The sequence below is a fragment of the Manacus vitellinus genome, unplaced genomic scaffold (assembly GCF_001715985.3).
Source record: "Manacus vitellinus isolate BGI_N305 unplaced genomic scaffold, ASM171598v3 scaffold_6_pilon, whole genome shotgun sequence".
NCBI classification, from domain to species: Eukaryota; Metazoa; Chordata; class Aves; order Passeriformes; family Pipridae; genus Manacus; species Manacus vitellinus.
The window spans coordinates 17869307-17877470 of record NW_021940750.1 but is presented as its reverse complement, the minus strand read 5'-3'; positions in this window follow the sequence as shown (position 1 = coordinate 17877470).

The window sequence follows — 8164 nt, the reverse complement described above, 5'->3', positions numbered from 1 at the left end:
GTCCGTCCGGATAGGCGAGGGACGGAGTGACCGAGGATGGCCGGTGAGCGCGGGATGGAGGGAATGCTCCGCGGCTGCGGGGCGCCGTTAGGGGCCGGGCGGGGAGCGAGGGCCTCCCGCGCCCCTTCCCCGTCCCGGGGCGCTCACGGGATTTCTCGTCACCGAGAGAGGCTCCATCGCGGCCGGGCAGAGTTCGGAGCGCTTTGCACCTGCCCGCGTCTCCCGCAGGCGGCCGGGCGGGGCCGGGTGTTCGCGCGTGGCGGGGGCAGCGAAGGGAAGACGTGGGGCCTCACGTCTCCCCACACCACTCGCCTGGCACCCGCGCTCCTGCCCAGGAGCGCTGCATCCTGGCAAGGTGTCCTTTGTGGCTCACCACCTCCTTATAACCTTCCCCCTCGCACCCCAGAGGAAAGAGGTACCTCCCTTCCCCATTATTAGGGGGAAATTCTTTACTGTGAGGATGGTGAGGTACTGGAACAGGTCGCCCAGAGAACTAGTGGATGGCTCAACTCTGGAAGTGTTCAAGGCCAGGTTGGATAGGGCTTTGAGCAACCTGAACTAGCGGAAGGTGTCCCTGCCCATGGCAGGGGGTTGGAACTAGAGGATCTTTAAGGTGCCTTCCAACCCAAACTATTCTGTGATTCTATGAATAGTGGCCTCCCCACCAGAGCTTGTTTCTTCCCCAGTGTCATGTTCTGTGTTATGCTTTAAATTAAATCAGACTTAACTTGGTCCCCTGAAGCTGACACCTGTCCACAGAGAGTGGACATGAGAAGGGACACGTGAGAAGGGATGTGAGAGGAACAGATATGCTGCAATTTGTGCAGTGTTGGAATAGGTTTTTTTGTTTTTCTGTTCATTGACCAACTGCTGTTAATTGTGCTATGTAAGATGTACTGAATACAAGTGATGCTTACTGGAACAACCTGTCCAAACTGTCCCCTTGCTCTGAGGGACTGATTAGCTTCACCTCAGGACATATGCATGTACGAGGAAGTCTGGCAGAGCTCCTCAAGAGTCCTGAAATACAGAGCTGGTTGTGGCCTGCAGGTTGGTGTGGGTGGTATCTTTGGGGCTACAGTGAGGTCGCTTGTACTGCACAGGCTCACTCTTGAACTCTGGGCCAACTGGAGGAGAAGTAGAGATGCACTGTGTGTCTCAGTGATGTGATGTACTGCTCCAGTGAAATTAAGGTTGTATGTGCCTGGCAGTAGCAGCTCTTCATACTGAGATCGAGATTTAGTCCCTCTCTGCACTCTGGCTGGATGTATGGAGGCTATATTGTGAGGCAGCTAATAACTTCTGAGTTTCCCCATGGACTTCCACCCCCATTGCAACAGCTGCCCACTGCAACCACAATAACCATTGCTGTACATTACTCACTTCTTTTCTCCCACATCTCTGTATATCCAATGCAAATAATTTCTCTCACAAGAGAAGTGTATGTAGGTGTGCCACCTCTTCTCAAGAACACTGAGAGAAATATTAGACAAGATTAGCCACCTCTCATCCTTCAGTGTGCAAATTCTGTTCCTCCTGTTTCTGTTGTCTCTGGCTCTGTAGCCAGCTGAGGACCCAGCGAAACCTGGCATGCTTTCTCCACACCCATCATAATTTTCGTTATTTCTTCATAGAACCATAGGATGTTTGGGGTTGTAAAGGACCTTAAGGAGCATCTACTTCCAACCCCCCTGCCGTGGGCGGGGACACCTTCAACTTGTCCAGGTTGTTTAAAGCCATATCGAACCTGGCCTTGAACACTTTCAGGAACAGGGCATCCACAGCTCCTCCGGACAACCTGTTCCAGTGCCTCACCACCTTCACAGTAAAGAATTTGTTCCTAATACCTAATCTAAAGCCACGATTTGTAAAAGAACTGTAGCGCAGAAACCCTGGGTCTCTTCCTAGGCCCGCACCAGTGGGAAGCTGCATTGCCGAAGACCTTTCTCTGCTGCCCCCACTGTCCCGAAGGGCCCCGGAGCCTCTCCCGGGGGTCCCGCCGGTCCCTCGCGGAGGCAGCTGGGGGCGGGCGGGCCGAGGGGCCGCGCATGCGCAGCCGCCGGGCGGGACCGCGGCGTGAGGGAGCTCGGCTGGGGTGGGGTCTGTCGTTGTCCCCACGGATTTCCCAGGGAACTTGTGGGACTCTGAAGCGTGGCCAAGTGCTGGTTCATGTAGCTTTAAAAACTGACAGAGGCGGCTACCAAGGAATTTTTTTTTTTAAGCTGGTATTCTTTTGAGGTAACTTGGTAAAAGTGGTTTTTAGTGACGACTGACACTCAAATGGCTGAAATGAGGTTGGAGTCAGCCTGAAAAAGGAGCAGGAGACATACCAAAAGAAAACCAGGGAATTTCACAATCTGGATCTGAAATTTCTCTTAAGATATCCATAGGGATTCAGGGGAAAAAAAAAAAGCCTAACAATCCCCAATTCAAGTGTTGCCTTTTGGATTAACAAGATAAAAAGACTAGAAATCAAAGGCTCTGGACTAGAAAAAAAACTACTGGAAAGTTACAGGGAGAGGAATGACAGGAAAACAGGAAACCTTTGGCTTGATTGTAATTTCCTATTCAAACAGTTGGAACTATGTCTAAAGGAGCTAAAAATAAACTCCAGAAAGAAATAAAGTTCCCATGCCCCGGTGGAAATCAGCAACCATGATGGGGAGTTGAGCCAGAAACTTTTTTCAATAATACACAGTTTTACATGTTTCTATTCTGTTTATAGGCGGGGGGGGGAGATGAGGGGGGAATTACCCAGCTAAAACAATACAAACATTTACTGTCTTGAGGAGAAAAAAAGGTACTGTTTGAAGTTAACCTGACTGTCCAAATGGAGAGCTAGAAAAGCTAAAAGTAAAGGGTACTTCCAGGGGCTACATATGGTGGCACAGTGTTTGTGGCAGCTTATAATTTATTTCCAGAAATATAAAGTTAATTTATCAGATCATCTATAAGTCCTTAACATATAAAGTGGCAACACCTATCTTTAATCAGCTCTTTAGGGGCAAATGCTAGGAGTGGGGAAAGAAGAAATTCTGTCTAGCTTACTAGAGGACTTGCAAAGATTTGTGTCTTACTGTGTGTACATACCAGCTATGAATCCAGTCAGCTACCAGAGGACCAGTCTGTAGACTGACCATCAAGATAAGTGAAAGGAAACATTAGGTGCCTGCAAAGGTATGATTTTTTTTCCCTAGGTCATGACTCATACCCTTCATCAGAGTAAGATGGCCATTAAGAAGGTGATTGTCATCATCCTCATTTGCTCAGCTCCACATTTAATGGGGAAGTGAGGATTAACAGCTGGTATTTTTTGTGGTATTTTTTAACAATTAAAAAATACACCGGCCGTTAACAGGGACAGTTGGCAACAATGTAAAAATTCAAAACCGGAAATTCTGTTGAAAGCAGGTATTGAAAAAATTTGGATGTAGTAACAATCATAAATAAGATGCTGGCTAGCACAGATGATGATATCCCCTTTCCCAGTTTGGGACATCTTTAGAAAAAGCTAGGAAGCAGAGCGGAATTTTACACCTAATTTGTTGAATGGAGGCAGTGAGTGGAAACATGTATCACTTTAGAATCTGAAAAGCAGTTACTAACTTTCTGATTACCAACCTTATTGCCAGCTTTTGTTGTAGTGAGTAGCTGCATAGTAGTAACTCAATATTTCAGATAAGAAGTTTGTAAAGAGAGAAGCCAAAGATATATAATCTGAGTCATTAGGATGCAGGTATGATGAAACACTCAAGGAAAAGCAGGGATGAAGGAGCTTTTACCATGTGTGCAATATAATGCACATCTTAATGAGTTTTGAAATACCTTTTCATTAGGAGTCTCTCCCAGTTTGAAGACGTAGTATGTCACAAGTTTGGTTGTGGGAGGGTGAGGTCCTCCAAAGGGAACAGGACATCAACATATTAGCCAGAAAGAAACCACTGGGGTGTTTGTGAACTCTAGCAAACCAAATTATGCCACGTTTTATCACTAAGAAATTATACACTGGATACTTTATCAAATTAAATCTGATCCTTCACCCTGAAATTCAAAGTGCACTATTAGGAGGTGGGTCACAAGAATATTAAAAAGACTGTTTTCCATGCAGGTCAGGGTCAGCAGCAAGTTAAAGCAGCAGTCACAGAGTGCAAGCTGTGAGATATGTTTGAAGGCTATTGGATCATGTCCCTTCCTCAGCTCATGTATTATCTAGGCAAGATAGTCTGATATATGCTGAAAACAGTGTAAAGTAAGCTTGAAACTACCAATCAAAATAAATACAAATAGGGATGACCTATTTCCAAAATATCCTGTTCACTCCTGCAGGTGAGATAACAGAAGAGATGGGAGCAAAATAATTCCTCTGATAGAAAGGAAATAATATTTACAAAATTGTCCCTCCCATAGAGGCTGGCAGACGTGCAGTTTCTTTTGTGAGTTTGTCAATATTGCAAAACTATTTCATAAGCTGGGGAAGAAAAATAAAGCATCTCAGTGGCTGAGAGTGTGTGAATACTTCAGGTTAAAAAAAAAAGTTGTTGCAACTGCTATTGTATTGGTCTATTCACATTTCAAAAGCTCTTTCATATCAGATATGGGTGCTAGTGCTTACATTAGAATTCAAACGTGAGTTAGAGGTGACTTTGCATAGCTAAAGTTTAAATTCTCTGGTGCTGCTGGACAGGAATTAGTAATGATTACATCAGTTAAAAATAACTTCCAACTGTATGAAAGTATATACTCCTTCTGTCTTTTGAGCATGGTCCTAGCGTTTTAAGAAAACAAAGTTTAGGTAATGATTGTTGGGTTGTTATTTGGGGGAAGGTTCTGGGTTTTTTGTTGTTTTTTATTTTTCCAACTGCAGTCTTCCTGCTACTTTAAAAGCTATTATCTAATTTAGATCTAATATTACATGAGAGCACAAGTATTAAAGATACCAAGTTCTGAGTGTTTTGTGAAAGAGTATCTGGAAAAAGTAACCACTATTAATGTCCCAGAGAGGGAAATGTGTTCACTTTGCTTTTACCCTTCCGAGGGACAACAGTCAGCTTGCCAACATGTACACGTGTAATTAAGACTTAACTGCAGTCCAGCCTCTTGCCCATCTCAAATAGGTAGGGAAGGACTAAACAAAGAAAGGCTTATGGTTGTGAAAGAAGGTGACTCACGGCATGCAGTGGCTAGTGTACAAATTCAGAGGAAAGCTGGCTTCATGAATCCTGTAGCTCTTGGAAAAATTTATTCAAACTTGGGATCCTGTAGCTCTTGGAAAAATTTATTCAAACTTGGGATCTTTGGTGGTTGGAAACACTGCAGTGTTCTGACTCCCTACACGATGCTCACACAAAGGTATTAATGCTGATACACTGCTTAACAAAAAAAGCAGAGTATAAGCTCATGAAGAGCTCTTTCCCTTAAACACAGAAGCATAAGATTCCAGATTTCATCTGTGAGATATGGACTTGTGCAAATGAGATGGGGAATCATGTTGGGTTTTTTTCTCAGGAACAGGATTTTGTTGAAGGAACAGCTAGGTGTTCCATTATTCTTATACTAGAAATACATTACAGCATCCTGATATTTGACTCCTTAGGTGAAAGAGGCCAACATTTCTAATATCAATATATTACACTAGGCTACTAAAATGCACAGAATCGTGGGTTTGACTTTTTAAACCTTAAATATCTAATTTTGAGTGTCTTTTTCACAAATTAAAGAGTTGCAATTAAGTTAACTAAAAATTTGTTACTCAAGATGAACAGGAATACTGTTGCACAGGCAAAGCCATATACCCAGAGGATTACAGCACACCATTCCAATTGGCCAGGGTGCAATTTAGAGAAGCTTCTTTCTCAAAAGCAAGACAAACCCCTTAGGAAGGAAACTGTGAAGCTAAATATGAAAAGATCAGAAGCAGTGAAACACTTCTAAACCATCCTTTTAAATGTCTTGTTTCCCTTTGAAGGACCATGTGGGCAAATAGGTCTTCAGTACATGCACCTCAGAGGGGTTAGGTTTAAGATTCATGCTAGCTACCTGAAGTTGGAAAATACTTAGTGAAATTCTAAGTAATTTTAACTCACTTTTAATCATGTACCTTAATGTAGTGTAAATATTAGTAAAGCAAAATTTCCAGAAACTTGGATATCTGTGGGTGTAGGCAGGAATCCAAAGCACAATCTATCCATTTGAAATGTGAACTGTTGAATCAGGCTAGAACTGAAGAGTTTGTGCACTCTTTGATATAGCAAAAAAATACTCATATGTTTTTTTAAGTATGTGGCAACAGCTGAAATATTTGGAAATCATAAATAAATTATGAGAAGTTAATTGATGGTATGAAGTTACCCCCACTACTTTGAGTATCCCATGGGCCTTGTAGAGATAGTAACAAGAAGGGGGCAAAAAGTTCTGCAGCACTTAATTCTCTACACTACTGTAAAACTTCAGTTAAACTTAGCTATGATGGTCTCCTCACATCTGGACAAAAGTGTTTTGAAAGCTCTTTCTTTAAATGTGAAGAATTGGGTACAGTAATAGCAGCCTGGAATGCAGCAGAACCTAACCTCTCCCTAACTAATTCTGCTGTTTTCTGACCTTGTCCTTCATGCATATTCAAAGGCACCGAAGTCACATGCTTCAAAGTCAAGCCTTTTCAAGATCACGTTTTTTCCTGTGCACAGAACATGCCCTTCCTGCCTGGTGTGATCTGCACAAGGAGGTTCTCTGTAGAAGCCATTATTATCTTAATTAACACCACTCCCTCCTGTCATTTAATATTTTAGTGATGTCTTACTCTGTTTATTGTTTTTAAGCTCCGTCTTCAGTTAAAGATCTAAAAATTATCAGGAAAGCGAGCAAATTCTCCAAAGAAAAGATATCTTTTAAAGATTGCCAAAATGCGGAAATGTGCTTAAAATGAATGAAACTTAGAAAACAAAGCACATAAATTAATGTATCACTGTCAGATTTTAGAGAGCTAAAATGTACTCTGCTATAATAAAATAAATAATTGTAATATTAGCTATTACCTAACATTGCTAATCTTCAGATCTCATTTACAGAGATGGTGGAATATGAGATGCTTTGGGGCACACCACATAGGCAGGCAGGTGACACTGACTCCCTCACTGATGCCCTGCCGACTAAATCACACTGCCCTTGTGCTTCTAACATTAACTAGTCATGCATTTAAATACTTGGGTTATGTTATTTATGTAACAGGTATGTAAATGGTGACAACTCTTACTATTTTATAAAACGTCTTAAATAGTTAAATATTGCCAATATTAAAAACTCCAGCTGCTGCAATCGGACTCTTAGCTCATGGAAGTGGATTTCCTCAATGCAAAACTGAGCACCAGGGACTGTTTAAAAATGTCCAAGCAAAGAGATACTGGAAATCATGAGTCTTAAATGAATAAAGCAGGTCTATTGGAAAGTCCAAGAATTCTCTATCTCATGATTGCAAACCAGTGTTGGACTTTTAGGAGAAACTTTAGGCTTTTTGAATGTTTATAATTCAGCCCTCAGCAGCAGAGTTGATAAGGCACCTCATACATTTCCCTGGCTGTTCTTGCAGACCTCACTGGTGAGGTTGTGATTGGGACTGGGACAAATGTTGTCTCAAGCCCATTTCTGGCTTTGCTATAGGAACAGTGTGGGTATGACCATCCTGCGGAGCGCAGAAGAAATGAGGATGCTGCAGATTGTCGTGCTGGACCCAGCCACTCCTGATGGTTCAATCTTGATGCCAGTGCTACAGCCAAAGGCGTAGGCAGTGAGAAGCAACTTTGGGCAGGAGCTCAGGGTGAGAAGTTGCAGCACTTTGAGGACCAGTGTGGAAAGAGGAACTATGAGACAGATAATTGCCGGTTGCACAACTGAGTCTTGAGTAAAGGTTTGGAGTCGCTGCCGTGGTGAATACGGTCCCCACCTGAATTTCATTTCCTTATTGCCCACAGGATTCCCCCCTACACTGCAGTGTCTCTGCTAGCCAGAGCAGCTGTGTGATGGGATAACTTCACATTTTACTAATAAACAGCTGAAGTAAATTTTCCTACACCAGTTACTGTTGCCGAGGTGTGCAAAGGACGCTGCAGCGAGTCTCTCGATGTCCCACTCCTGCTCCCCCTCCCCGTCCCGGGCGATAGGTCCGGGGGGA